Source organism: Pseudophryne corroboree (genome assembly GCF_028390025.1).
Source record: "Pseudophryne corroboree isolate aPseCor3 chromosome 12 unlocalized genomic scaffold, aPseCor3.hap2 SUPER_12_unloc_1, whole genome shotgun sequence".
Lineage (NCBI taxonomy): Eukaryota > Metazoa > Chordata > Amphibia > Anura > Myobatrachidae > Pseudophryne > Pseudophryne corroboree.
The window spans coordinates 270,941-298,683 of NW_026967485.1; the positions used below are offsets into that span (position 1 = coordinate 270,941).

The 27,743-nt window shown below is 47.4% G+C and overlaps 16 non-coding genes and 7 pseudogenes across 16 annotated transcripts; 13 read left to right on the forward strand and 10 right to left on the reverse strand.

The window, feature by feature from the left end:
* Positions 1 to 207: 207 nt before the first annotated feature.
* LOC134982973 (U1 spliceosomal RNA) lies at positions 208 to 342 on the reverse strand (annotated as a pseudogene).
* A 152-nt stretch (positions 343 to 494) lies between these two features.
* On the reverse strand, positions 495 to 658 carry LOC134982677 (U1 spliceosomal RNA). Its single transcript, XR_010191350.1, has one exon. It is a non-coding gene; the product is annotated as a U1 spliceosomal RNA (small nuclear RNA).
* A 2,359-nt stretch (positions 659 to 3,017) lies between these two features.
* On the forward strand, positions 3,018 to 3,173 carry LOC134982326 (U1 spliceosomal RNA). The gene has a single exon (XR_010191033.1). It is a non-coding gene; the product is annotated as a U1 spliceosomal RNA (small nuclear RNA).
* Positions 3,174 to 3,847: 674 nt separating this feature from the next.
* On the forward strand, positions 3,848 to 4,011 carry LOC134982736 (U1 spliceosomal RNA). Its single transcript, XR_010191406.1, has one exon. It is a non-coding gene; the product is annotated as a U1 spliceosomal RNA (small nuclear RNA).
* A 152-nt stretch (positions 4,012 to 4,163) lies between these two features.
* On the forward strand, positions 4,164 to 4,326 carry LOC134982847 (U1 spliceosomal RNA). Its single transcript, XR_010191506.1, has one exon. It is a non-coding gene; the product is annotated as a U1 spliceosomal RNA (small nuclear RNA).
* Positions 4,327 to 7,631: 3,305 nt separating this feature from the next.
* Positions 7,632 to 7,795, reverse strand: LOC134982691 (U1 spliceosomal RNA). The gene has a single exon (XR_010191365.1). It is a non-coding gene; the product is annotated as a U1 spliceosomal RNA (small nuclear RNA).
* Positions 7,796 to 8,486: 691 nt separating this feature from the next.
* Positions 8,487 to 8,628, reverse strand: LOC134982857 (U1 spliceosomal RNA; annotated as a pseudogene).
* Positions 8,629 to 8,780: 152 nt separating this feature from the next.
* Positions 8,781 to 8,944, reverse strand: LOC134982436 (U1 spliceosomal RNA). The gene has a single exon (XR_010191132.1). It is a non-coding gene; the product is annotated as a U1 spliceosomal RNA (small nuclear RNA).
* Positions 8,945 to 9,636: 692 nt separating this feature from the next.
* LOC134982858 (U1 spliceosomal RNA) lies at positions 9,637 to 9,778 on the reverse strand (annotated as a pseudogene).
* A 152-nt stretch (positions 9,779 to 9,930) lies between these two features.
* LOC134982448 (U1 spliceosomal RNA) lies at positions 9,931 to 10,094 on the reverse strand. The gene has a single exon (XR_010191143.1). It is a non-coding gene; the product is annotated as a U1 spliceosomal RNA (small nuclear RNA).
* A 1,304-nt stretch (positions 10,095 to 11,398) lies between these two features.
* TRNAN-AUU (transfer RNA asparagine (anticodon AUU)) lies at positions 11,399 to 11,472 on the forward strand. The gene has a single exon. It is a non-coding gene; the product is annotated as a tRNA-Asn (tRNA).
* A 5,840-nt stretch (positions 11,473 to 17,312) lies between these two features.
* On the reverse strand, positions 17,313 to 17,386 carry TRNAN-AUU (transfer RNA asparagine (anticodon AUU)). The gene has a single exon. It is a non-coding gene; the product is annotated as a tRNA-Asn (tRNA).
* Positions 17,387 to 18,690: 1,304 nt separating this feature from the next.
* Positions 18,691 to 18,854, forward strand: LOC134982460 (U1 spliceosomal RNA). Its single transcript, XR_010191154.1, has one exon. It is a non-coding gene; the product is annotated as a U1 spliceosomal RNA (small nuclear RNA).
* Positions 18,855 to 19,006: 152 nt separating this feature from the next.
* Positions 19,007 to 19,148, forward strand: LOC134982860 (U1 spliceosomal RNA; annotated as a pseudogene).
* Positions 19,149 to 19,840: 692 nt separating this feature from the next.
* On the forward strand, positions 19,841 to 20,004 carry LOC134982472 (U1 spliceosomal RNA). Its single transcript, XR_010191165.1, has one exon. It is a non-coding gene; the product is annotated as a U1 spliceosomal RNA (small nuclear RNA).
* Positions 20,005 to 20,156: 152 nt separating this feature from the next.
* On the forward strand, positions 20,157 to 20,298 carry LOC134982861 (U1 spliceosomal RNA; annotated as a pseudogene).
* A 692-nt stretch (positions 20,299 to 20,990) lies between these two features.
* On the forward strand, positions 20,991 to 21,154 carry LOC134982474 (U1 spliceosomal RNA). The gene has a single exon (XR_010191167.1). It is a non-coding gene; the product is annotated as a U1 spliceosomal RNA (small nuclear RNA).
* A 152-nt stretch (positions 21,155 to 21,306) lies between these two features.
* On the forward strand, positions 21,307 to 21,448 carry LOC134982862 (U1 spliceosomal RNA; annotated as a pseudogene).
* A 691-nt stretch (positions 21,449 to 22,139) lies between these two features.
* Positions 22,140 to 22,303, forward strand: LOC134982475 (U1 spliceosomal RNA). The gene has a single exon (XR_010191168.1). It is a non-coding gene; the product is annotated as a U1 spliceosomal RNA (small nuclear RNA).
* Positions 22,304 to 22,455: 152 nt separating this feature from the next.
* LOC134982863 (U1 spliceosomal RNA) lies at positions 22,456 to 22,597 on the forward strand (annotated as a pseudogene).
* Positions 22,598 to 23,288: 691 nt separating this feature from the next.
* On the forward strand, positions 23,289 to 23,452 carry LOC134982693 (U1 spliceosomal RNA). The gene has a single exon (XR_010191367.1). It is a non-coding gene; the product is annotated as a U1 spliceosomal RNA (small nuclear RNA).
* Positions 23,453 to 26,756: 3,304 nt separating this feature from the next.
* On the reverse strand, positions 26,757 to 26,919 carry LOC134982849 (U1 spliceosomal RNA). The gene has a single exon (XR_010191507.1). It is a non-coding gene; the product is annotated as a U1 spliceosomal RNA (small nuclear RNA).
* Positions 26,920 to 27,071: 152 nt separating this feature from the next.
* On the reverse strand, positions 27,072 to 27,235 carry LOC134982738 (U1 spliceosomal RNA). Its single transcript, XR_010191407.1, has one exon. It is a non-coding gene; the product is annotated as a U1 spliceosomal RNA (small nuclear RNA).
* Positions 27,236 to 27,743: the final 508 nt, after the last annotated feature.

Genomic DNA, 27,743 nt, shown 5'->3' on the forward strand with positions numbered 1-27,743 from the left:
TAAAAGGGTGTGGGCCCTGCAGCACTACCTGTAGTTTGCATTGTGCATCGGAAGGCACAAAGTAAGCAGACAGGAGGAGAAGTCAGGATAGTGCACAAGGGTGTAGAAGGGAGGGGCTCAAGAAAAAAGAAGTGGAAACAGACAGCAAACTAGGCTGGAGAGAGACCTGAGACAAAGAGATCTGAATTATATGAGAGCCGACTAGGGGAAACACAAATTATGCAGTCAAGTTTCCCACATTTGGGGAAATCGCAGGGGCAGCACACCCAGAGTGCAATGGGTGAGCCTTGCCCTGGGAGAAGCAACTTCATGATCATAGTATCTCACCTGGCAGGTAAGTAGGAGTTGGGCTAGAGCTGGGGAGGGTCGCTGCTCGGGCACCCCCCTGTCAAGTGAAGGAGATCCAACTGAGGCAGCACAATGGAACTCTTGAAAGAAGAACAAGGCTAGAGGAAGATCTGAGACAAAGAAATCTGACTTTTACCAGAGCAGACCAGAGGAAAGCACAAACACAGTCCCCCACTACCACAAATAATGCAGTCGAGTTTCCCACATTTGGGGAAATCACAGAGGTCAGCATACCCAGAACGCAATGAATGAACCTAACCCTGGGAGAACAATCTTCATGACCATGGTATCTCCTATGCAAAATAAGTATGATTTGGGATAGGGCTGGTGAGGGCCGCTGCTCAGGCACATCTGTCAAGTAAAGGAGATTCAACTGAGGCAGCACAAGGGAACTCTCATCTGGGGACAACAACTGCAGGGAGAACACATATTTTCAGATGAACATGGGAGGGCAGAAGGCTGCCTAATACTGAAGCACCCCCAAACAACAAACCAAATGCAACAACTAGTGCAAGCATTCCTGGGGGAAGGCCTGCCGCAGATGGATTTGCATATGGTGATGTCATCCAAGCAGTGGGTCAAAGTTGGCTTCAACCCTCGTCTGCATATGAAAAGAGAAAAGGGGCATGCAGGGCATAGCGGCCTTTTGCGGCGCTTGGCTGACCCCTAGTTCGCATTAAACACCTCCACCCTCCGTCGGTGTGGGGCTCATGTTGGCTATGCCCCAGCCCCTGAAGCATTCAAGCTGATTTCTTGCTGCAGCTGGGCACTGTAACAGCTCCAGAGCTGCTCTGTAAGGCAAGTAAAAGGGTGTGGGCCCTGCAGCACTACCTGTAGTTTGCATTGTGCGTTGGAAGGCACAAAGTAAGCAGACAGGAGAAGTCAGGAGAGTGCACAAGGGCATAGAAGGCAGCGGCTCAAGAAAAGAGAAGTGGAAACAGACAGCAAACTAGGCTGGAGAGAGACCTGAGACAAAGAGATCTGAATTATACGAGAGCCGACCAGGGGAAACACAAATTATGCAGTCAAGTTTCCCACAGGAGTATATAGGATACGACCCAGTGGTACCTGACGACATAGATACTAACAGCTATTTAATAACATTACGCTAGAAAGTGATTATTAGCAACATATATATCTATATAAACAACCCCGCCAGGGTTGTGCCTTCAAAAATAATCACACACGGACACGCTTTTTAAACCTTTTTTTCACATCTCTTTATTCTTCTTATGCACATGTATGTTAGTTCTGTGATTTTAACCTTTATGTTTCACTGCAGTTTGGGATAATAATATTAATATTTATCCAATTTTAATACATACTTAATAAAGGTTATATTTTATGATTCATTCATTCTGTCCAGTGCGTCAACAGTGCAGATTTCTTCTTGTTTTTTCTCCCAAATTCTATAACAATGACAGTAAATGTTGTTTCTTTTCAAACATAACTTTCTTGACCATGCTTCTTTCTTGAAAGATCTGGGAGCACATGGAAAACAGTACAAACCATGCAGTATCACAAGAGCCTTTATTTGATCTTTCATGAAGATAGAGCAGAATTGAGGACACGTCAACAATTTCTGCCGAAGGTGGTTCATCTTTCCACATGGTGCCTTTGGCCACTGACACCTTCGTTGAGTCAAAGTCTCTGGCTGTGGTCAGAACTTTGAAAATTTATGTCACCAGAACGGTTCAGATTAGGAAAACAGAGGCTCTGTTTGTCCTGTATGCTCCCAACAGGATTGGGTGTCCTGCTTCCATGTAGACCATTATGCGCTGGATCTGTGGTAAGATTCAGCATGCTCATTCCACGGCAGGATTGCCGTTACTGAATTAGGTGAAGACCCATTCTACTAGAAAGGTGGGTTCATCCTGGGCAGCTGGTCAGGGAGTCTCGGCATTGCAACTTTGCCGAGCAGCTATTTAGTAAACACTTTTGCTAAGTTTTAAAAGTTGTAGAGTAAAGGAGATTCAACTGAGGCAGCACAAGGGAACTCCCATCTGGGGACAACAACTGCAGTGAGAACACATATTTTCAGATAAACATGGGAGGGCAGAAGGCTGCCTAATACTGAAGCACCCCCAAACGACAAACCAAATGCAACAACTAGTACAAGCATTCCTGGGGGAAGGTCTGCAGAAGACGGATTTGCATACAGTGATGTCATCCAAGCAGTGGGCCAAAGTTGGCTGGAACCCTCATCTGCATATGAAAAGAGAAAAGGGGTATGCAGGGCATGGCGGCCTTTTGCGGCGCTTGGATGACCCTTAGTTCGCATTAAACACCCCCACCCTCCTTCGGTGTGGGGCTCATGTTGGCCATGCCCCAGCCCCTGAAGCATTCAAGCTGATTTCTTGCAGCAGCTTGGCACTGTAACAGCTCCAGAGCTGCTCTGTAAGGCAAGTAAAAGGGTGTGGGCCCTGCAGCACTACCTGTAGTTTGCATTGTGCATTGGAAGGCACAAAGTAAGCAGACAGGAGGAGAAGTCAGGATAGTCCACAAGGGTATAGAAGGGAGGGGCTCAAGAAAAAAGAAGTGGAAACAGACAGCAAACTAGGCTGGAGAGAGACCTGAGACAAAGAGATCTGAATTATATGAGAGCCGACCAGGGGAAACACAAATTATGCAGTCAAGTTTCCCACATTTGGGGAAATCGCAGGGGCAGCACACCCAGGTGAGATACTATAATCAGGACGGTGCTTCTCCCAGGGCAAAGCTCACCCATTGCACTCTGGGTGTGCTGCTCCTACGATTTCCCCAAATGTGGGACACTTGACTGCATAATTTGTGTTTCCTCTGGTCGGCTCTCGTATAATTCAGATCTCTTTGTCTCAGGTCTCTCTCCAGCCTAGTTTGCTGTCTGTTTCCACTTCTTTTTTCTTGAGCCCCTACCTTCTATACCCTTGTGCACTATCCTGACTTCTCCTCCCGTCTGCTTACTTTGTGCCTTCCAATGCACAATGCAAACTACAGGTAGTGCTGCAGGGCCCACACCCTTTTACTTGCCTTACAGAGCAGCTCTGGAGCTGTTACAGTGCCCAGCTGCTGCAAGAAATCAGCTTGAATGCTTCATGGGATGGGGCATGGCCAACATGAGCCCCACACCAAAGGAGGGTGGGGGTGTTTAATGCGATCTAGGGGTCATCCAAGCACCGCAAAAGGCTGCCATGCCCTGCACGCCCCTTTTCTCTTTTCATATGCAGATGAGGGTTGAAGCCAACTTTGACCCACTGCTTGGATAACATCACCATATGCAAATCCATCTGCTGCAGGCCTTCCCCCAGGAATGCTTGCACTAGTTGTTGCATTTGGTTTGTTGTTTGGGGGTGCTTCAGTATTAGGCAGCCTTCTGCCCTCCCATGTTCATCTGAAAATATGTGTTCTCCCTGCAGTTGTTGTCCCCAGATGAGAGTTCCCTTGTACTGCCTCAGTTGAATCTCCTTTACTTGACAGAGATGTGCCTGAGCAGCGGCCCTCCCCAGCCCTATCCCAAATCATACTTATTTTGCATAGGAGACACCATGGTCATGAAAATTGTTCACCCAGGGTGAGGTTCATTCATTGCATTCTGGGTATGCTGACCCCTGTGATTTCCCCAAATGTGGGAAACTCGCCTGCATTATTTGTGGTAGTGGGGGACTGTGTTTGTGTTTTCCGCTGTTCAGCTCTGGTAAAAGTCAGATTTCTTTGTCTCAGATCTTCCTCTAGCCTTGTTCTTCTTTCGAGAGTTCCATTGTGCTGCCTCAGTTGGATCTCCTTCACTTGACAGGGGGGTGCCCGAGCAGCGACCCTCCCCAGCTCTAGCCCAACTCCTACTTACCTGCCAGGTGAGATACTATGATCTTGAAGGTGCTTCTCCCAGGGCAAGGCTCACCCATTGCACTCTGGGTGTGCTGCCCCTGCGATTTCCCCAAATGTGGGAAACTTGACTGCATAATTTGTGTTTCCCCTGGTCGACTCTCGTATAATTCAGATCTCTTTGTCTCAGGTCTCTCTCCAGCCTAGTTTGCTGTCTGTTTCCACTTCTCTTTTCTTGAGCCGCTCCCTTCTATGCCCTTGCGCACTATCCTGACTTCTCCCGTCTGCTTACTTTGTGCCTTCCAACGCACAATGCGAACTACAGGTAGTGCTGCAGGGCCCACACCCTTTTATTTGCCTTACAGAGCAGCTCTGGAGCTGTTACAGTGCCCAGCTGCTGCAAGAAATCAGCTTGAATGCTTCAGGGGCTGGGGCATAGCCAACATGAGCCCCACACCAAAGGAGGGTGGAGGTGTTTAATGCGAACTAGGGGTCATCCAAGCGCCGCAAAAGGCCGCCATGCCCTGCATAACCCTTTTCTCTTTTCATATGCAGATGAGGGTTCCAGCCAACTTTGGCCCACTGCTTGGATGACATCACCGTATGCAAATTCGTCTCCTGCAGACCTTCCCCCAGGAATGCTTGTACTAGTTATTGCATATGGTTTGATATTTGATGGTGCTTCAGTATTAGGCAGCCTTCCGCCCTCCCATGTTCATCTGAAAAGATGTGGTCTCCCTGCAGTTGTTGTCCCCAGACGAGAGTTCCCTTGTGCCTCCTCAGTTGAATCTCCTTAACTTGACGGGGGAGGGGCTTGCCCGAGCAGCCACCCTCCCCAGCCCTATCCCAACTCATACTTATTTTGCATATGAGATCTCTATATCATGAAGATTGTTCTCACAGGGTGAGGTTCATCCATTATATTTTAAAATAGGAAGGTTCAAATTACATATTTGAATTGCATCTATGTGCTGGATTCAAATGTCCCCCCCCCCCTTCCTTTCTCAATTGTGCCCGTCAGCAGCTATTCTAAGGTTGCTGCCAATGGGTGTGACACATTAATTTCTTCTGTGGGGTACACTGGACTCCACAAGGATTCACATTGGGGTGTAGAGTAGGATCTTGATCTGAGGCACCAACCGGCTCAAAGCTTTTGACTGTTCCCAAGATGCTCAGCGCATTCTCCTCTATAACCCCGCTTCCATGAACAGGGAGCTCAGTTTGTAGTTGGTGCCTTCAGTAGCAGGCCACTTAACAGGGGCCTGCCTCAGGCAGCCTATTCTTAGCTATAAATTTTGACAAGAAAATAAGAACTTTTTTTATGAGAATCTACAAGGGCTGCAGCAGGCTAGGTCTAATAGACATCTTTACTGCAGCTTCATCACTCCCAGCGGCGCTGTATACTCCCGTGCCCTGGTTGCTGGATCACTGCAGCGGAGGCTCCGGTTTCTTCCTAAGGTCAGTCACACACACACCGCCCTTCCGGATCACGAGGCCGCTGATGAGGGGGAGCGTGGCCGTAGGGGGTGGACCGTGTGCGCACTGGCGTGGACACTGATTACTGGGCAGCCGCTCCACAAGCCACCAGGTACAGTTAAGGAGCACAGGTCTGGGGGTTTTTCTCCCATATTAAACCAATTTTGTACTGCCCGCAGCGCATTGTGATAGGTAATAGGGCCTGATTCAGGTTGGGTTGCAATCACAATAAGCGATCCAACTGCAAAAATTGCTAAGAGCATACGCATGTGCCTGCATTTTCTGCGGCACCCCGCAGAGAATGCGATCGCCTCTGCCTGTCAATCGGGGCAGGGGGGGAGAGGGGGGTCAGCAACACTCCATTTCCAAGTCAGGGATGGAGCGGTGCGGGGGCAAGGCTTCAAAATGGGGTCTGCAACGGAGGAGACACAGGGGGCGTGGTCACAGCGGCTGTATGACATCACATTCAGCCGCTGTGATCACAAAAATGGTGGCGGCTTCCTGCGCGCACATACAGTCTGCACCAGCAGAAGGCTACACCATTTTTTATGATCACGCTGAACTGCAGTGCGACTGCAATTACAGCATGGTCAAGAAGGGAGGTGTCATGCTGGGTGGCCATGTCCTGTCACTGTGCAGGAGCCAGCACCGCTCACACACTAGTCCCCGGGTGCAGCCCCCAACCCCCGGGACACCCGGAGCAACAAAATGTAGATTCAGGCCACCAGGCCACGCCCCTACCTATGAAACCATGCCTCCTTTTTACCATTGCGCTGCTTATCTGCGCGCACTGCATTACAATCTCCTTCGCCACCTCTCTGGGTGTCACCAGTGATAGTGACAGCTCTGCCATGCTTGTAGCAGCTGGTCCTAAGATCTACGCCTCAAGCCCTGAGTGTTTGCCCTTGTGACTTGTTGATCATCATAGCGAAGCAGATGCTTACAGAAAACTGCAGGGGCTTAGATTGAAAATAAAAAAAATTATGGGTATAAGGTAGAGAGGAGCGGGTTCGGTTCTCCGAGAACCGAATTCCCCACGAACTCCACGTGGTTTACACTGGTCCGAGGCAGGCTCGGTTGTTCCCGCCTGACTCGGAAAACCTGAACAAGGGAAAATGTCATCATCCCGCTGTCGGATTCTCGCGAGATTCGGATTTCATATAAAGAGCTGCGCGTTGCCGCCATTTTTACTCGTGCATTGAAGAGAGAGTGGAGAGGACGTGGCTATGTTCTCTCAGTGGAAATCTCAATATCAGTGCTCAGTATCAGTGGTTACTTATTGCTGCTCAGTAATACTAGTAGTGTGTCTCTCCTGCTCAGTGTCAGTTCTCAGTAGTATCCTCATCAGTGCTCAGTATCACTGCTCATTGTCTTGTGCTGCATTGTGGTGCTCAGCATACTACAGTACATTACTAATAGTCCAGTGCTGCATTTTGCTGCTCAGTGTCAGTTCTAGTATCCTCATCAGTGCTCACTATCACTGCTCATTACATTGTGGTGTTCTGTATACTACAGTAACATAGTAATATAGTAACATATAGTAATATAGTTTTTGAGGTTGAAAAGAGGCAAATTGCCCATCGTGTTCAACCTGTTTTAAGTTGTGATGATTCTACATACTTGCTGAATAATGTTTTATGACTAGTTAACTACTACAACTCATGTTACCCCCGGATTAACCATGTTGATATTTTAAGTATTATAACCTTGGATAGCTTTTTCATTCAGAAATGTATCCATTCCTTTTTTAAATCCAATTACAGAGTCCACCATTACCACCTTCCCTGGCAGGGTATTCCACATCCTGATTGCCCTAACAGTGAAGATCATAGTATCTCACCTGGCAGGTAAGTAGGAGTTGGGCTAGAGCTGTGGAGGATTGCTGCTTGGGCACCCCCTGTCAAGTGAAGGAGATCCAACTGAGGCAGCACAAGGGAACTCTCGAAAGAAGAACAAGGCTAGAGGAAGATCTGAGACAAAGAAATCTGACTTTTACCAGAGCTGACCAGAGGAAAGCACAAACACAGTCCCCCACTACCACAAATAATGCAGTCGAGTTTCCCACATTTGGTTAAATCACAGGGGTCAGCATACCCAGAATGCAATGAATGAACGTCACCCTGGGAGAACAATCTTCATGACCATGGTATCTCCTATGCAAAATAAGTATGATTTGGGATAGGGCTGGGGAGGGCCGCTGCTCAGGCACATCTCTGTCAAGTAAAGGAGATTCAACTGAGGCAGCACAAGGGAACTCTCATCTGGGGACAACAACTGCAGGGAGAACACATATTTTCAGATGAACATGGGAGGGCAGAAGGCTGCCTAAAACTGAAGCACCCCCAAACAACAAACCAAATGCAACTACTAGTGCAAGCATTCCTGGGGGAAGGCCTGCAGCAGATGGATTTGCATATGGTGATGTCATCCAAGCAGTGGGTCAAAGTTGGCTTCAACCCTCGTCTGCATATGAAAAGAAAAAAGGGGTGTGCAGGGCATGGCGGTCTTTTGCGGCGCTTGGATGACCCCTAGTTCGCATTAAACACCTCCACCCTCCTTCGGTGTGGGGCTCATGTTGGCTATGCCCCAGCCCCTGAAGCATTCAAGCTGATTTCTTGCAGCAGCTGGGCACTGTAACAGCTCCAGAGCTGCTCTGTAAAGCAAGTAAAAGGGTGTGGGCCCTGCAGCACTACCTGTAGTTTGCATTGTGCGTTGGAAGGCACAAAGTAAGCAGACGGGAGAAGTCAGGATAGTGCACAAGGGTATAGAAGGAGGGGCTCAAGAAAAAAGAAGTGGAAACAGACAGCAAACTAGGCTGGAGAGAGACCTGAGACAAAGAGATCTGAATTATATGAGAGCCGACCAGGGGAAACACAAATTATGCAGTCAAGTTTCCCACATTTGGGGAAATCGCAGGGGCAGCACACCCAGAGTGCAATGGGTGAGCCTTGCCCTGGGAGAAGCATCTTCATGATCATAGTATCTCACCTGGCAGGTAAGTAGGAGTTGGGCTAGAGCTGGGGAGGGTCGCTGCTCGGGCACCCCCCTGTCAAGTGAAGGAGATCCAACTGAGGCAGCACAAGGGAACTCTCGAAAGAAGAACAAGGCTAGAGGAAGATCTGAGACAAAGAAATCTGACTTTTACCCGAGCTGACCAGAGGAAAGCACAAACACAGTCCCCCACTACCACAAATAATGCAGTTGAGTTTCCCACATTTGGGGAAATCACAGGGGTCAGCATACCCAGAATGCAATGAATGAACCTAACCCTGGGAGAACAATCTTCATGACCATGGTATCTCCTATGCAAAATAAGTATGATTTGGGATAGGGCTGGGGAGGGCCGCTGCTCAGGCACATCTCTGTCAAGTAAAGGAGATTCAACTGAGGCAGCACAAGGGAACTCTCATCTGGGGACAACAACTGCAGGGAGAACACATATTTTCAGATGAACATGGGAGGGCAGAAGGCTGCCTAATACTGAAGCACCCCCAAACAACAAACCAAATGCAACAACTAGTGCAAGCATTCCTGGGGGAAGGCCTGCAGCAGATGGATTTGAATATGGTGATGTCATCCAAGCAGTGGGTCAAAGTTGGCTTCAACCCTCGTCTGCATATGAAAAGAATAAAGGGGTGTGCAGGGCATGGCGGCCTTTTGCGGCGCTTGGATGACCCCTAGTTCGCATTAAACACCTCCACCCTCCTTCGGTGTGGGGCTCATGTTGGCTATGCCCCAGCCCCTGAAGCATTCAAGCTGATTTCTTGCAGCAGCTGGGCACTGTAACAGCTCCAGAGCTGCTCTGTAAAGCAAGTAAAAGGGTGTGGGCCCTGCAGCACTACCTGTAGTTTGCATTGTGCGTTGGAAGGCACAAAGTAAGCAGACGGGAGAAGTCAGGATAGTGCACAAGGGTATAGAAGGGAGGGGCTCAAGAAAAAAGAAGTGGAAACAGACAGCAAACTAGGCTGGAGAGAGACCTGAGACAAAGAGATCTGAATTATATGAGAGCCGACCAGGGGAAACACAAATTATGCAGTCAAGTTTCCCACATTTGGGGAAATCGCAGGGGCAGCACACCCAGAGTGCAATGGGTGAGCCTTGCCCTGGGAGAAGCATCTTCATGATCATAGTATCTCACCTGGCAGGTAAGTAGGAGTTGGGCTAGAGCTGGGGAGGGTCGCTGCTCAGGCACCCCCCTGTCAAGTGAAGGAGATCCAACTGAGGCAGCACAAGGGAACTCTCGAAAGAAGAACAAGGCTAGAGGAAGATCTGAGACAAAGAAATCTGACTTTTACCAGAGCTGACCAGAGGAAAGCACAAACACAGTCCCCCACTACCACAAATAATGCAGTTGAGTTTCCCACATTTGGGGAAATCACAGGGGTCAGCATACCCAGAATGCAATGAATGAACCTAACCCTGGGAGAACAATCTTCATGACCATGGTATCTCCTATGCAAAATAAGTATGATTTGGGATAGGGCTGGGGAGGGCCGCTGCTCAGGCACATCTCTGTCAAGTAAAGGAGATTCAACTGAGGCAGCACAAGGGAACTCTCATCTGGGGACAACAACTGCAGGGAGAACACATATTTTCAGATGAACATGGGAGGGCAGAAGGCTGCCTAATACTGAAGCACCCCCAAACAACAAACCAAATGCAACAACTAGTGCAAGCATTCCTGGGGGAAGGCCTGCCGCAGATGGATTTGCATATGGTGATGTCATCCAAGCAGTGGGTCAAAGTTGGTTCAAACACCTTTGCAAAGTTCTATAAGTTTGATACCCTGGCTGAGGAGGACCTCCTGTTTGCTCAATCGGTGCTGCAGAGTCATCCGCACTCTCCTGCCCGTTTGGGAGCTTTGGTATAATCCCCATGGTCCTTACGGAGTCCCCAGCATCCTCTAGGACGTAAGAGAAAATAAGATTTTAAACCTACCGGTAAATCTTTTTCTCGTAGTCCGTAGAGGATGCTGGGTGCCCGTCCCAAGTGCGGTCTACTTCTGCAAGACTTGTATATAGTTATTGCTTACATAAGGGTTATATGTTAGTTTTCATCGGTCTTGGACTGATGCTATGTTGTTTTCATACTGTTAACTGGGTAGTATATCACAAGTTATACGGTGTGATTGGTGTGGCTGGTATGAATCTTGACCTTGGATTAACAAAAATCCTTTCCTCGTACTGTCCGTCTCCTCTGGGCACAGTTTCTCTAACTGAGGTATGGAGGAGGGGCATAGAGGGAGGAGCCAGTGCACACCCAGATCTAAAGTCTTTCTTAAAGTGCCCATGTCTGCTGCGGAGCCCGTCTATCCCCCATGGTCCTTACGGAGTCCCCATCGTCCTCTACGGACTACGAGAGAAAAAAATTACCGGTAGGTTTAAAATGTTATTTTTTTCTCTGCAACCCACTGCTAAATTGTGCTTCCTAGCTGTTTTTTATAAAATCACTTAATTAAATCTAACTCTGATTACGTCAGAGAAGGCCAGGTACCCTACACCATAAGAGGGGGTTTGAAATTTTGACTTGTCTACTTAAAGATCACCAAAATCTGATGACAAGGTCAATTACATCCCTGGGTGGGATTGAACCACCAACCTTTTGGTTAATAGCCCATGTAAGTGCAAGAAATCCTGAAGCACTCACTCATCATGGGAAAGTACCAATGTGTTTCTTACAAAAATTCTCCAGATTATTGACTTTTTAAAGTTTTTCTAGGAAACGTTCTAGATGAATGATTATTAGCCTTTGTCAGTATTGACTTTTGCAAGGTGTCTCTGTGGCGCAATCGGTTAGCATGTTTGGCTATTAACCAAAAGGTTGGTGGTTCAATCCCACCCAGGGATGTAATTGACCTTGTAATCAGATTTTGGTGATCTTTAAGTAGACAAGTCAAAATTTCAAAAAAAAAACCCTTATGGTGTAGGGTACCTGGCCTTCTCTGATGTAATCAGAGTTAGATTTGATTAAGTGATTTTATAAAAAAACAGCTAGGAAGCACAATTTAGCAGTGGGTTGCAGAGAAAAAAAAATATGCTGGCAGAAAAGTCCAATTGAGTGATTAAACAGCTCTTCATTTTCTGATTTTATGTTTATGCTAACAAATTTGCTCTCTGAAAAGTGTCCACAAAGCCAAGTCTCTGATTAACACCTTTGTAGGAATGGTTTTTCACCTATTACTGAAATAAACTTGCTTCATTGGAAAGGCATCAAAGATGCATCCTCATTTCAATGTCTACTGAAATAATACAGGTTGACACCAGGAAACGTCACTGCATCCTTGCTGCTTCCTCATGGGGAAGTCTGTTTAATGTGAAAACAAGGTGATATCTAATCAGCACACAGGTAAGGAATTAAGAAAATCTTTCTTTATGGGTGAAGATGTTTCTCACAAATTGTTGTCCCAATGCATCATTGAAATTCAAGATGGAAGATGATTTTCATATATCACTTGTACATTTTGCATTGCTCTTCTGGTGACAATGTAGTTTGTTTTTGTCAATTACCATTTCAGTAATAGGGTAAAGAAAATTAAGTGGATTTTTTAAAGAAAACAATGCTGTCAATATACTATTAAAACAAATTAAAATGATAAAAGTTATTGTACTTTAAGTAAAAATAAAAGAGCCAAAATATCAATCCCAGTTTTTGATTACTTTAATTATAAAAAAAAAAATGCACATAGCAGAGGATAGTTTCGATCAATCAACCTCTGGGTTATGGGCCCAGCATGCTTCCATTGCACTACTATGCTGCTCATGGAAGTGTAAGAGATCCTGAAGACTTAATTGATTAAAGGCCTAAAAGTACTGGACTATAAGGAAAGACTTACTAGGCTGAATATTTATACACTAGAAAAGAGGTGCCTAAGAGGAGATATTATTAATATCTTCAAATATGTAAAGATACATAACAAAGAGTTATCAGAGGAATTATTTATTAAAAGAACACGTGGTCACTCGCTGCGACTGGAGGAAAGTTCAGAATGCAATGGAGGAAAGGTTTCTTCACTGTTAGGGCAATCAGGATGTGGAATTCCCTGCCAGGGAAGGTGGTAATGGCGGACTCTGTAATTGGATTTAAAAAAGGAATGGATACATTTCTGAATGAAAAAGCTATCCAAGGTTATAATACTTAAAATATCAACATGGTTAATCCGGGGGTAACATGAGTTATAGTAGCTAACTAGTCATAAAACATTATTCAGCAAGTATGTAGAATCATCACAACTTAAAACAGGTTGAACACGATGGGCAATTTGCCTCTATTCAACCTCAAAAACTATGTTACTATATTACTATGTTATTGTAGTATACAGAACACCACAATGCAATGAGCAGTGATAGTGAGCACTGATGAGGATACTAGAACTGACACTGAGCAGCAAGATGCAGCACTGGACTATTAGTAATGTACTGTAGTATGCTGAGCACCACAATGCAGCACAAGACAATGAGCAGTGATACTGAGCACTGATGAGGATACTACTGAGAACTGACACTGAGCAGGAGAGACACACTACTAGTATTACTGAGCAGCAATAAGTAACCACTGATACTGAGCACTGATATTGAGATTTCCACTGAGAGAACATAGCCACGTCCTCTCCGCTCTCTCTTCAATGCACGAGTAAAAATGGCAGCAACGCGCAGCTCTTTATATGGAATCCGAATCTCGCGAGAATCCGACAGCGGGATGATGACATTTTCCCTTGTTCAGGTTTTCCGAGTCAGGCGGGAACAACCGAGCCTGCCTCGGACCAGTGTAAACCACGTGGAGTTCGTGGGGAATTCGGTTCTCGGAGAACCGAACCCGCTCCTCTCTACCTTATACCCATCAATTTTTTTATTTTCAATCTAAACCCCTGCAGTTTTCTGTAAGCATCTGCTTCGCTATGATGATCAACAAGTCACAAGGGCAAACACTCAGGGTTTGAGGCGTAGATCTTAGGACCAGCTGCTACAAGCATGGCAGAGGTGTCACTATCACTGGTGACACCCAGAGAGGTGGCGAGGGAGATTGTAATGCAGTGCGCGCAGATAAGCAGCGCAATGGTAAAAAGGAGGCATGGTTTCATAGGTAGGGGCGTGGCCTGGTGGCCTGAATCTACATTTTGTTGCTCCGGGTGTCCCGGGGGTTGGGGGCTGCACCCGGGGACTAGTGTGTGAGCGGTGCTGGCTCCTGCACAGTGACAGGGCATGGCCACCCAGCATGACGCCTCCCTTCTTGACCATGCTGTAATTGCAGTCGCACTGCAGTTCAGCGTGATCATAAAAAATGGTGTAGCCTCCTGCTGGTGCAGACTGTATGTGCGCGCAGGAAGCCGCCACCATTTTTGTGATCACAGCGGCTGAATGTGATGTCATACAGCCGCTGTGACCACGCCCCCTGTGTCTCCTCCGTTGCAGACCCCATTTTGAAGCCTTGCCCCCGCACCGCTCCATCCCTGACTTGGAAATGGAGTGTTGCTGACCCACCTCTCCCCCCCTTCCCCGCCCCGATTGACAGGCAGAGGCGATCACATTCTCTGCGGGGTGCCGCAGAAAATGCAGGCACATGCGTATGCTCTTAGCAATTTTTGCAGTTGGATCGCTTATTGTGATTGCAATCCAACCTGAATCAGGCCTTATTACCTATCACAATGCGCTGCGGGCAGTACAAAATTGGGTTAATATAGGAGAAAAAACCCCAGACCTGTGCTCCTTAACTGTAGTGAGCGAGTGACCACGTGTACAAGCACTCCTGGGGGAAGGTCTGCAGCAGACGGATTTGCATACGGTGATGTAAATCCAAGCAGTGGGCCAAAGTTGACTGGAACCCTCATCTGCATATGAAAAGAGAAAAGGGGCATGCAGGGCATGGCGGCCTTTTGCAGTGCTTGGATGACCCCTAGTTCGCATTAAACACCCCCACCCTCCTTTGGTGTGGGGCTCATGTGGGGCTCATGTTGGCCATGCCCCATCCCCTGATGCATTCAAGCTGATTTCTTGCAGCAGCTGGGCACTGTAACAGCTCCAGAGCTGTTCTGTAAGGCAAGTAAAAGTGTGTGGGCCCTGCAGCACCACCTGTTGTTCGCATTGTGCGTTGGAAGGCACAAATTAAGCAGACGGGAGGAGAAGTCAGGATAGTGCGCAAGGGCATTCTTTTCTCTTAGTCCGGGGGCAAGGCTTCAAAATGGGGTCTGCAACGGAGGAGACACAGGGGGCGTGGTCACAGCAGCTTTTCTCTACAGTCTGCACCAGCAGGAGCCTACACCATTTTTTATGATCACGCTGAACTGCAGTGCGACTGCAATTACAGCATGGTCAAGAAGGGAGGCGTCATGCTGGGTGGCCATGCCCTGTCACTGTGCAGGAGCCAGCACAGCTCACACACTAGTCCCCGGGTGCAGCCCCCAACCCCCGGGACACCCGGAGCAACAAAATGTAGATTCAGGCCACCAGGCCACGCCCCTACCTATGAAACCATGCCTCCTTTTTACCATTGCGCTGCTTATCTGCGCGCACTGCATTACAATCTCCCTCGCCACCTCTCTGGGTGTCACCAGTGATAGTGACACCTCTGCCATGCTTGTAGCAGCTGGTCCTAAGATCTACGCCTCAAACCCTGAGTGTTTGCCCTTGTGACTTGTTGATCATCATAGCGAAGCAGATGCTTACAGAAAACTGCAGGGGTTTAGATTGAAAATAAAAAAATTGATGGGTATAAGGTAGAGAGGAGCGGGTTCGGTTCTCCGAGAACCGAATTCCCCACGAACTCCACGTGGTTTACACTGGTCCGAGGCAGGCTCGGTTGTTCCCGCCTGACTCGGAAAACCTGAACAAGGGAAAATGTCATCATCCCGCTGTCGGATTCTCGCGAGATTCGGATTCCATATAAAGAGCTGCGCGTTGCTGCCATTTTTACTCGTGCATTGAAGAGAGAGCGGAGAGGACGTGGCTATGTTCTCTCAGTGGAAATCTCAATATCAGTGCTCAGTATCAGTGGTTACTTATTGCTGCTCAGTAATACTAGTAGTGTGTCTCTCCTGCTCAGTGTCAGTTCTCAGTAGTATCCTCATCAGTGCTCAGTATCACTGCTCATTGTCTTGTGCTGCATTGTGGTGCTCAGCATACTACAGTACATTACTAATAGTCCAGTGCTGCATCTTGCTGCTCAGTGTCAGTTCTAGTATCCTCATCAGTGCTCACTATCACTGCTCATTGCATTGTGGTGTTCTGTATACTACAATAACATAGTAATATAGTAACATAGTTTTTGAGGTTGAATAGAGGCAAATTGCCCATCGTGTTCAACCTGTTTTAAGTTGTGATGATTCTACATACTTGCTGAATAATGTTTTATGACTAGTTAGCTACTATAACTCATGTTACCCCCGGATTAACCATGTTGATATTTTAAGTATTATAACCTTGGATAGCTTTTTCATTCAGAAATGTATCCATTCCTTTTTTAAATCCAATTACAGAGTCCGCCATTACCACCTTCCCTGGCAGGGAATTCCACATCCTGATTGCCCTAACAGTGAAGAAACCTTTCCTCCATTGCATTCTGAACTTTCCTCCAGTCGCAGCGAGTGACCACGTGTTCTTTTAATAAATAATTCCTCTGATAACTCTTTGTTATGTATCTTTACATATTTGAAGATATTAATAATATCTCCTCTTAGGCACCTCTTTTCTAGTGTATAAATATTCAGCCTAGTAAGTCTTTCCTTATAGTCCAGTACTTTTAGGCCTTTAATCAATTAAGTCTTCAGGATCTCTTACACTTCCATGAGCAGCATAGTAGTGCAATGGAAGCATGCTGGGCCCATAACCCAGAGGTTGATTGATCGAAACTATCCTCTGCTATGTGCATTTTTTTTTTTATAATTAAAGTAATCAAAAACTGGGATTGATATTTTGGCTCTTTTATTTTTACTTAAAGTACAATAACTTTTATCATTTTAATTTGTTTTAATAGTATATTGACAGCATTGTTTTCTTTAAAAAATCCACTTAATTTTCTTTACCCTATTACTGAAATGGTAATTGACAAAAACAAACTACATTGTCACCAGAAGAGCAATGCAAAATGTACAAGTGATATATGAAAATCATCTTCCATCTTGAATTTCAATGATGCATTGGGACAACAATTTGTGAGAAACATCTTCACCCATAAAGAAAGATTTTCTTAATTCCTTACCTGTGTGCTGATTAGATATCACCTTGTTTTCACATTAAACAGACTTCCCCATGAGGAAGCAGCAAGGATGCAGTGACGTTTCCTGGTGTCAACCTGTATTATTTCAGTAGACATTGAAATGAGGATGCATCTTTGATGCCTTTCCAATGAAGCAAGTTTATTTCAGTAATAGGTGAAAAACCATTCCTACAAAGGTGTTAATCAGAGACTTGGCTTTGTGGACACTTTTCAGAGAGCAAATTTGTTAGCATAAACATAAAATCAGAAAATGAAGAGCTGTTTAATCACTCAATTGGACTTTTCTGCCAGCATATTTTTTTTTCTCTGCAACCCACTGCTAAATTGTGCTTCCTAGCTGTTTTTTTATAAAATCACTTAATCAAATCTAACTCTGATTACATCAGAGAAGGCCAGGTACCCTACACCATAAGGGTTTTTTTTTGAAATTTTGACTTGTCTACTTAAAGATCACCAAAATCTGATTACAAGGTCAATTACATCCCTGGGTGGGATTGAACCACCAACCTTTTGGTTAATAGCCAAACATGCTAACCGATTGCGCCACAGAGACACCTTGCAAAAGTCAATACTGACAAAGGCTAATAATCATTCATCTAGAACGTTTCCTAGAAAAACTTTAAAAAGTCAATAATCTGGAGAATTTTTGTAAGAAACACATTGGTACTTTCCCATGATGAGTGAGTGCTTCAGGATTTCTTGCACTTACATGGGCTATTAACCAAAAGGTTGGTGGTTCAATCCCACCCAGGGATGTAATTGACCTTGTCATCAGATTTTGGTGATCTTTAAGTAGACAAGTCAAAATTTCAAACCCCCTCTTATGGTGTAGGGTACCTGGCCTTCTCTGACGTAATCAGAGTTAGATTTAATTAAGTGATTTTATAAAAAACAGCTAGGAAGCACAATTTAGCAGTGGGTTGCAGAGAAAAAAATAACATTTTAAACCTACCGGTAATTTTTTTCTCTCGTAGTCCGTAGAGGACGATGGGGACTCCGTAAGGACCATGGGGGATAGACGGGCTCCGCAGCAGACATGGGCACTTTAAGAAAGACTTTAGATCTGGGTGTGCACTGGCTCCTCCCTCTATGCCCCTCCTCCATACCTCAGTTAGAGAAACTGTGCCCAGAGGAGACGGACAGTACGAGGAAAGGATTTTTGTTAATCCAAGGTCAAGATTCATACCAGCCACACCAATCACACCGTATAACTTGTGATATACTACCCAGTTAACAGTATGAAAACAACATAGCATCAGTCCAAGACCGATGAAAACTAACATATAACCCTTATGTAAGCAATAACTATATACAAGTCTTGCAGAAGTAGACCGCACTTGGGACGGGCACCCAGCATCCTCTACGGACTACGAGAAAAAGATTTACCGGTAGGTTTAAAATCTTATTTTCTCTTACGTCCTAGAGGATGCTGGGGACTCCGTAAGGACCATGGGGATTATACCAAAGCTCCCAAACGGGCAGGAGAGTGCGGATGACTCTGCAGCACCGATTGAGCAAACAGGAGGTCCTCCTCAGCCAGGGTATCAAACTTATAGAACTTTGCAAAGGTGTTTGAACCAACTTTGACCCACTGCTTGGATGACATCACCATATGCAAATCCATCTGCGGCAGGCCTTCCCCCAGGAATGCTTGCACTAGTTGTTGCATTTGGTTTGTTGTTTGGGGGTGCTTCAGTATTAGGCAGCCTTCTGCCCTCCCATGTTCATCTGAAAATATGTGTTCTCCCTGCAGTTGTTGTCCCCAGATGAGAGTTCCCTTGTGCTGCCTCAGTTGAATCTCCTTTACTTGACAGAGATGTGCCTGAGCAGCGGCCCTCCCCAGCCCTATCCCAAATCATACTTATTTTGCATAGGAGATACCATGGTCATGAAGATTGTTCTCCCAGGGTTAGGTTCATTCATTGCATTCTGGGTATGCTGACCCCTGTGATTTCCCCAAATGTGGGAAACTCAACTGCATTATTTGTGGTAGTGGGGGACTGTGTTTGTGCTTTCCTCTGGTCAGCTCTGGTAAAAGTCAGATTTCTTTGTCTCAGATCTTCCTCTAGCCTTGTTCTTCTTTCGAGAGTTCCCTTGTGCTGCCTCAGTTGGATCTCCTTCACTTGACAGGGGGGTGCCTGAGCAGCGACCCTCCCCAGCTCTAGCCCAACTCCTACTTACCTGCCAGGTGAGATACTATGATCATGAAGATGCTTCTCCCAGGGCAAGGCTCACCCATTGCACTCTGGGTGTGCTGCCCCTGCGATTTCCCCAAATGTGGGAAACTTGACTGCATAATTTGTGTTTCCCCTGGTCGGCTCTCATATAATTCAGATCTCTTTGTCTCAGGTCTCTCTCCAGCCTAGTTTGCTGTCTGTTTCCACTTCTTTTTTCTTGAGCCCCTCCCTTCTATACCCTTGTGCACTATCCTGACTTCTCCCGTCTGCTTACTTTGTGCCTTCCAACGCACAATGCAAACTACAGGTAGTGCTGCAGGGCCCACACCCTTTTACTTGCTTTACAGAGCAGCTCTGGAGCTGTTACAGTGCCCAGCTGCTGCAAGAAATCAGCTTGAATGCTTCAGGGGCTGGGGCATAGCCAACATGAGCCCCACACCGAAGGAGGGTGGAGGTGTTTAATGCGAACTAGGGGTCATCCAAGCGCCGCAAAAGGCCGCCATGCCCTGCACACCCCTTTTTTCTTTTCATATGCAGACGAGGGTTGAAGCCAACTTTGACCCACTGCTTGGATGACATCACCATATGCAAATCCATCTGCTGCAGGCCTTCCCCCAGGAATGCTTGCACTAGTAGTTGCATTTGGTTTGTTGTTTGGGGGTGCTTCAGTTTTAGGCAGCCTTCTGCCCTCCCATGTTCATCTGAAAATATGTGTTCTCCCTGCAGTTGTTGTCCCCAGATGAGAGTTCCCTTGTGCTGCCTCAGTTGAATCTCTTTTACTTGACAGAGATGTGCCTGAGCAGCGGCCCTCCCCAGCCCTATCCCAAATCATACTTATTTTGCATAGGAGATACCATGGTCATGAAGATTGTTCTCCCAGGGTTAGGTTCATTCATTGCATTCTGGGTATGCTGACCCCTGTGATTTCCCCAAATGTGGGAAACTCAACTGCATTATTTGTGGTAGTGGGGGACTGTGTTTGTGCTTTCCTCTGGTCAGCTCTGGTAAAAGTCAGATTTCTTTGTCTCAGATCTTCCTCTAGCCTTGTTCTTCTTTCGAGAGTTCCCTTGTGCTGCCTCAGTTGGATCTCCTTCACTTGACAGGGGGGTGCCCGAGCAGCGACCCTCCCCAGCTCTAGCCCAACTCCTACTTACCTGCCAGGTGAGATACTATGATCATGAAGATGCTTCTCCCAGGGCAAGGCTCACCCATTGCACTCTGGGTGTGCTGCCCCTGCGATTTCCCCAAATGTGGGAAACTTGACTGCATAATTTGTGTTTCCCCTGGTCGGCTCTCATATAATTCAGATCTCTTTGTCTCAGGTCTCTCTCCAGCCTAGTTTGCTGTCTGTTTCCACTTCTTTTTTCTTGAGCCCCTCCCTTCTATACCCTTGTGCACTATCCTGACTTCTCCCGTCTGCTTACTTTGTGCCTTCCAACGCACAATGCAAACTACAGGTAGTGCTGCAGGGCCCACACCCTTTTACTTGCTTTACAGAGCAGCTCTGGAGCTGTTACAGTGCCCAGCTGCTGCAAGAAATCAGCTTGAATGCTTCAGGGGCTGGGGCATAGCCAACATGAGCCCCACACCGAAGGAGGGTGGAGGTGTTTAATGCGAACTAGGGGTCATCCAAGCGCCGCAAAAGGCCGCCATGCCCTGCACACCCCTTTATTCTTTTCATATGCAGACGAGGGTTGAAGCCAACTTTGACCCACTGCTTGGATGACATCACCATATTCAAATCCATCTGCTGCAGGCCTTCCCCCAGGAATGCTTGCACTAGTTGTTGCATTTGGTTTGTTGTTTGGGGGTGCTTCAGTATTAGGCAGCCTTCTGCCCTCCCATGTTCATCTGAAAATATGTGTTCTCCCTGCAGTTGTTGTCCCCAGATGAGAGTTCCCTTGTGCTGCCTCAGTTGAATCTCCTTTACTTGACAGAGATGTGCCTGAGCAGCGGCCCTCCCCAGCCCTATCCCAAATCATACTTATTTTGCATAGGAGATACCATGGTCATGAAGATTGTTCTCCCAGGGTTAGGTTCATTCATTGCATTCTGGGTATGCTGACCCCTGTGATTTCCCCAAATGTGGGAAACTCAACTGCATTATTTGTGGTAGTGGGGGACTGTGTTTGTGCTTTCCTCTGGTCAGCTCGGGTAAAAGTCAGATTTCTTTGTCTCAGATCTTCCTCTAGCCTTGTTCTTCTTTCGAGAGTTCCCTTGTGCTGCCTCAGTTGGATCTCCTTCACTTGACAGGGGGGTGCCCGAGCAGCGACCCTCCCCAGCTCTAGCCCAACTCCTACTTACCTGCCAGGTGAGATACTATGATCATGAAGATGCTTCTCCCAGGGCAAGGCTCACCCATTGCACTCTGGGTGTGCTGCCCCTGCGATTTCCCCAAATGTGGGAAACTTGACTGCATAATTTGTGTTTCCCCTGGTCGGCTCTCATATAATTCAGATCTCTTTGTCTCAGGTCTCTCTCCAGCCTAGTTTGCTGTCTGTTTCCACTTCTTTTTTCTTGAGCCCCTCCTTCTATACCCTTGTGCACTATCCTGACTTCTCCCGTCTGCTTACTTTGTGCCTTCCAACGCACAATGCAAACTACAGGTAGTGCTGCAGGGCCCACACCCTTTTACTTGCTTTACAGAGCAGCTCTGGAGCTGTTACAGTGCCCAGCTGCTGCAAGAAATCAGCTTGAATGCTTCAGGGGCTGGGGCATAGCCAACATGAGCCCCACACCGAAGGAGGGTGGAGGTGTTTAATGCGAACTAGGGGTCATCCAAGCGCCGCAAAAGGCCGCCATGCCCTGCACACCCCTTTATTCTTTTCATATGCAGACGAGGGTTGAAGCCAACTTTGACCCACTGCTTGGATGACATCACCATATTCAAATCCATCTGCTGCAGGCCTTCCCCCAGGAATGCTTGCACTAGTTGTTGCATTTGGTTTGTTGTTTGGGGGTGCTTCAGTATTAGGCAGCCTTCTGCCCTCCCATGTTCATCTGAAAATATGTGTTCTCCCTGCAGTTGTTGTCCCCAGATGAGAGTTCCCTTGTGCTGCCTCAGTTGAATCTCCTTTACTTGACAGAGATGTGCCTGAGCAGCGGCCCTCCCCAGCCCTATCCCAAATCATACTTATTTTGCATAGGAGATACCATGGTCATGAAGATTGTTCTCCCAGGGTTAGGTTCATTCATTGCATTCTGGGTATGCTGACCCCTGTGATTTCCCCAAATGTGGGAAACTCAACTGCATTATTTGTGGTAGTGGGGGACTGTGTTTGTGCTTTCCTCTGGTCAGCTCGGGTAAAAGTCAGATTTCTTTGTCTCAGATCTTCCTCTAGCCTTGTTCTTCTTTCGAGAGTTCCCTTGTGCTGCCTCAGTTGGATCTCCTTCACTTGACAGGGGGGTGCCCGAGCAGCGACCCTCCCCAGCTCTAGCCCAACTCCTACTTACCTGCCAGGTGAGATACTATGATCATGAAGATGCTTCTCCCAGGGCAAGGCTCACCCATTGCACTCTGGGTGTGCTGCCCCTGCGATTTCCCCAAATGTGGGAAACTTGACTGCATAATTTGTGTTTCCCCTGGTCGGCTCTCATATAATTCAGATCTCTTTGTCTCAGGTCTCTCTCCAGCCTAGTTTGCTGTCTGTTTCCACTTCTTTTTTCTTGAGCCCCTCCTTCTATACCCTTGTGCACTATCCTGACTTCTCCCGTCTGCTTACTTTGTGCCTTCCAACGCACAATGCAAACTACAGGTAGTGCTGCAGGGCCCACACCCTTTTACTTGCTTTACAGAGCAGCTCTGGAGCTGTTACAGTGCCCAGCTGCTGCAAGAAATCAGCTTGAATGCTTCAGGGGCTGGGGCATAGCCAACATGAGCCCCACACCGAAGGAGGGTGGAGGTGTTTAATGCGAACTAGGGGTCATCCAAGCGCCGCAAAAGACCGCCATGCCCTGCACACCCCTTTTTTCTTTTCATATGCAGACGAGGGTTGAAGCCAACTTTGACCCACTGCTTGGATGACATCACCATATGCAAATCCATCTGCTGCAGGCCTTCCCCCAGGAATGCTTGCACTAGTAGTTGCATTTGGTTTGTTGTTTGGGGGTGCTTCAGTTTTAGGCAGCCTTCTGCCCTCCCATGTTCATCTGAAAATATGTGTTCTCCCTGCAGTTGTTGTCCCCAGATGAGAGTTCCCTTGTGCTGCCTCAGTTGAATCTCCTTTACTTGACAGAGATGTGCCTGAGCAGCGGCCCTCCCCAGCCCTATCCCAAATCATACTTATTTTGCATAGGAGATACCATGGTCATGAAGATTGTTCTCCCAGGGTGACGTTCATTCATTGCATTCTGGGTATGCTGACCCCTGTGATTTAACCAAATGTGGGAAACTCGACTGCATTATTTGTGGTAGTGGGGGACTGTGTTTGTGCTTTCCTCTGGTCAGCTCTGGTAAAAGTCAGATTTCTTTGTCTCAGATCTTCCTCTAGCCTTGTTCTTCTTTCGAGAGTTCCCTTGTGCTGCCTCAGTTGGATCTCCTTCACTTGACAGGGGGTGCCCAAGCAGCAATCCTCCACAGCTCTAGCCCAACTCCTACTTACCTGCCAGGTGAGATACTATGATCTTCACTGTTAGGGCAATCAGGATGTGGAATACCCTGCCAGGGAAGGTGGTAATGGTGGACTCTGTAATTGGATTTAAAAAAGGAATGGATACATTTCTGAATGAAAAAGCTATCCAAGGTTATAATACTTAAAATATCAACATGGTTAATCCGGGGGTAACATGAGTTGTAGTAGTTAACTAGTCATAAAACATTATTCAGCAAGTATGTAGAATCATCACAACTTAAAACAGGTTGAACACGATGGGCAATTTGCCTCTTTTCAACCTCAAAAACTATATTACTATATGTTACTATATTACTATGTTACTGTAGTATACAGAACACCACAATGTAATGAGCAGTGATAGTGAGCACTGATGAGGATACTAGAACTGACACTGAGCAGCAAAATGCAGCACTGGACTATTAGTAATGTACTGTAGTATGCTGAGCACCACAATGCAGCACAAGACAATGAGCAGTGATACTGAGCACTGATGAGGATACTACTGAGAACTGACACTGAGCAGGAGAGACACACTACTAGTATTACTGAGCAGCAATAAGTAACCACTGATACTGAGCACTGATATTGAGATTTCCACTGAGAGAACATAGCCACGTCCTCTCCACTCTCTCTTCAATGCACGAGTAAAAATGGCGGCAACGCGCAGCTCTTTATATGAAATCCGAATCTCGCGAGAATCCGACAGCGGGATGATGACATTTTCCCTTGTTCAGGTTTTCCGAGTCAGGCGGGAACAACCGAGCCTGCCTCGGACCAGTGTAAACCACGTGGAGTTCGTGGGGAATTCGGTTCTCGGAGAACCGAACCCGCTCCTCTCTACCTTATACCCATAATTTTTTTTATTTTCAATCTAAGCCCCTGCAGTTTTCTGTAAGCATCTGCTTCGCTATGATGATCAACAAGTCACAAGGGCAAACACTCAGGGCTTGAGGCGTAGATCTTAGGACCAGCTGCTACAAGCATGGCAGAGCTGTCACTATCACTGGTGACACCCAGAGAGGTGGCGAAGGAGATTGTAATGCAGTGCGCGCAGATAAGCAGCGCAATGGTAAAAAGGAGGCATGGTTTGATAGGTAGGGGCGTGGCCTGGTGGCCTGAATCTACATTTTGTTGCTCCGGGTGTCCCGGGGGTTGGGGGCTGCACCCGGGGACTAGTGTGTGAGCGGTGCTGGCTCCTGCACAGTGACAGGACATGGCCACCCAGCATGACACCTCCCTTCTTGACCATGCTGTAATTGCAGTCGCACTGCAGTTCAGCGTGATCATAAAAAATGGTGTAGCCTTCTGCTGGTGCAGACTGTATGTGCGCGCAGGAAGCCGCCACCATTTTTGTGATCACAGCGGCTGAATGTGATGTCATACAGCCGCTGTGACCACGCCCCCTGTGTCTCCTCCGTTGCAGACCCCATTTTGAAGCCTTGCCCCCGCACCGCTCCATCCCTGACTTGGAAATGGAGTGTTGCTGACCCCCCTCTCCCCCCCTGCCCCGATTGACAGGCAGAGGCGATCGCATTCTCTGCGGGGTGCCGCAGAAAATGCAGGCACATGCGTATGCTCTTAGCAATTTTTGCAGTTGGATCGCTTATTGTGATTGCAACCCAACCTGAATCAGGCCCTATTACCTATCACAATGCGCTGCGGGCAGTACAAAATTGGTTTAATATGGGAGAAAAACCCCCAGACCTGTGCTCCTTAACTGTACCTGGTGGCTTGTGGAGCGGCTGCCCAGTAATCAGTGTCCACGCCAGTGCGCACACGGTCCACCCCCTACGGCCACGCTCCCCCTCATCAGCGGCCTCGTGATCCGGAAGGGCGGTGTGTGTGTGACTGACCTTAGGAAGAAACCGGAGCCTCCGCTGCAGTGATCCAGCAACCAGGGCACGGGAGTATACAGCGCCGCTGGGAGTGATGAAGCTGCAGTAAAGATGTCTATTAGACCTAGCCTGCTGCAGCCCTTGTAGATTCTCATAAAAAAAGTTCTTATTTTCTTGTCAAAATTTATAGCTAAGAATAGGCTGCCTGAGGCAGGCCCCTGTTAAGTGGCCTGCTACTGAAGGCACCAACTACAAACTGAGCTCCCTGTTCATGGAAGCGGGGTTATAGAGGAGAATGCGCTGAGCATCTTGGGAACAGTCAAAAGCTTTGAGCCGGTTGGTGCCTCAGATCAAGATCCTACTCTACACCCCAATGTGAATCCTTGTGGAGTCCAGTGTACCCCACAGAAGAAATTAATGTGTCACACCCATTGGCAGCAACCTTAGAATAGCTGCTGACGGGCACAATTGAGAAAGGAAGGGGGGGGGGACATTTGAATCCAGCACATAGATGCAATTCAAATATGTAATTTGAACCTTCCTATTTTAAAATATAATGGATGAACCTCACCCTGTGAGAACAATCTTCATGATATAGAGATCTCATATGCAAAATAAGTATGAGTTGGGATAGGGCTGGGGAGGGTGGCTGCTCGGGCAAGCCCCTCCCCCGTCAAGTTAAGGAGATTCAACTGAGGAGGCACAAGGGAACTCTCGTCTGGGGACAACAACTGCAGGGAGACCACATCTTTTCAGATGAACATGGGAGGGCGGAAGGCTGCCTAATACTGAAGCACCATCAAATATCAAACCATATGCAATAACTAGTACAAGCATTCCTGGGGGAAGGTCTGCAGGAGACGAATTTGCATACGGTGATGTCATCCAAGCAGTGGGCCAAAGTTGGCTGGAACCCTCATCTGCATATGAAAAGAGAAAAGGGTTATGCAGGGCATGGCGGCCTTTTGCGGCGCTTGGATGACCCCTAGTTCGCATTAAACACCTCCACCCTCCTTTGGTGTGGGGCTCATGTTGGCTATGCCCCAGCCCCTGAAGCATTCAAGCTGATTTCTTGCAGCAGCTGGGCACTGTAACAGCTCCAGAGCTGCTCTGTAAGGCAAATAAAAGGGTGTGGGCCCTGCAGCACTACCTGTAGTTCGCATTGTGCGTTGGAAGGCACAAAGTAAGCAGACGGGAGAAGTCAGGATAGTGCGCAAGGGCATAGAAGGGAGCGGCTCAAGAAAAGAGAAGTGGAAACAGACAGCAAACTAGGCTGGAGAGAGACCTGAGACAAAGAGATCTGAATTATACGAGAGTCGACCAGGGGAAACACAAATTATGCAGTCAAGTTTCCCACATTTGGGGAAATCGCAGGGGCAGCACACCCAGAGTGCAATGGGTGAGCCTTGCCCTGGGAGAAGCACCTTCAAGATCATAGTATCTCACCTGGCAGGTAAGTAGGAGTTGGGCTAGAGCTGGGGAGGGTCGCTGCTCGGGCACCCCCCTGTCAAGTGAAGGAGATCCAACTGAGGCAGCACAATGGAACTCTCGAAAGAAGAACAAGGCTAGAGGAAGATCTGAGACAAAGAAATCTGACTTTTACCAGAGCTGAACAGCGGAAAACACAAACACAGTCCCCCACTACCACAAATAATGCAGGCGAGTTTCCCACATTTGGGGAAATCACAGGGGTCAGCATACCCAGAATGCAATGAATGAACCTCACCCTGGGTGAACAATTTTCATGACCATGGTGTCTCCTATGCAAAATAAGTATGATTTGGGATAGGGCTGGGGAGGGCCGCTGCTCAGGCACATCTCTGTCAAGTAAAGGAGATTCAACTGAGGCAGTACAAGGGAACTCTCATCTGGGGACAACAACTGCAGGGAGAACACATATTTTCAGATGAACATGGGAGGGCAGAAGGCTGCCTAATACTGAAGCACCCCCAAACAACAAACCAAATGCAACAACTAGTGCAAGCATTCCTGGGGGAAGGCCTGCAGCAGATGGATTTGCATATGGTGATGTTATCCAAGCAGTGGGTCAAAGTTGGCTTCAACCCTCATCTGCATATGAAAAGAGAAAAGGGGCGTGCAGGGCATGGCAGCCTTTTGCGGTGCTTGGATGACCCCTAGATCGCATTAAACACCCCCACCCTCCTTTGGTGTGGGGCTCATGTTGGCCATGCCCCATCCCATGAAGCATTCAAGCTGATTTCTTGCAGCAGCTGGGCACTGTAACAGCTCCAGAGCTGCTCTGTAAGGCAAGTAAAAGGGTGTGG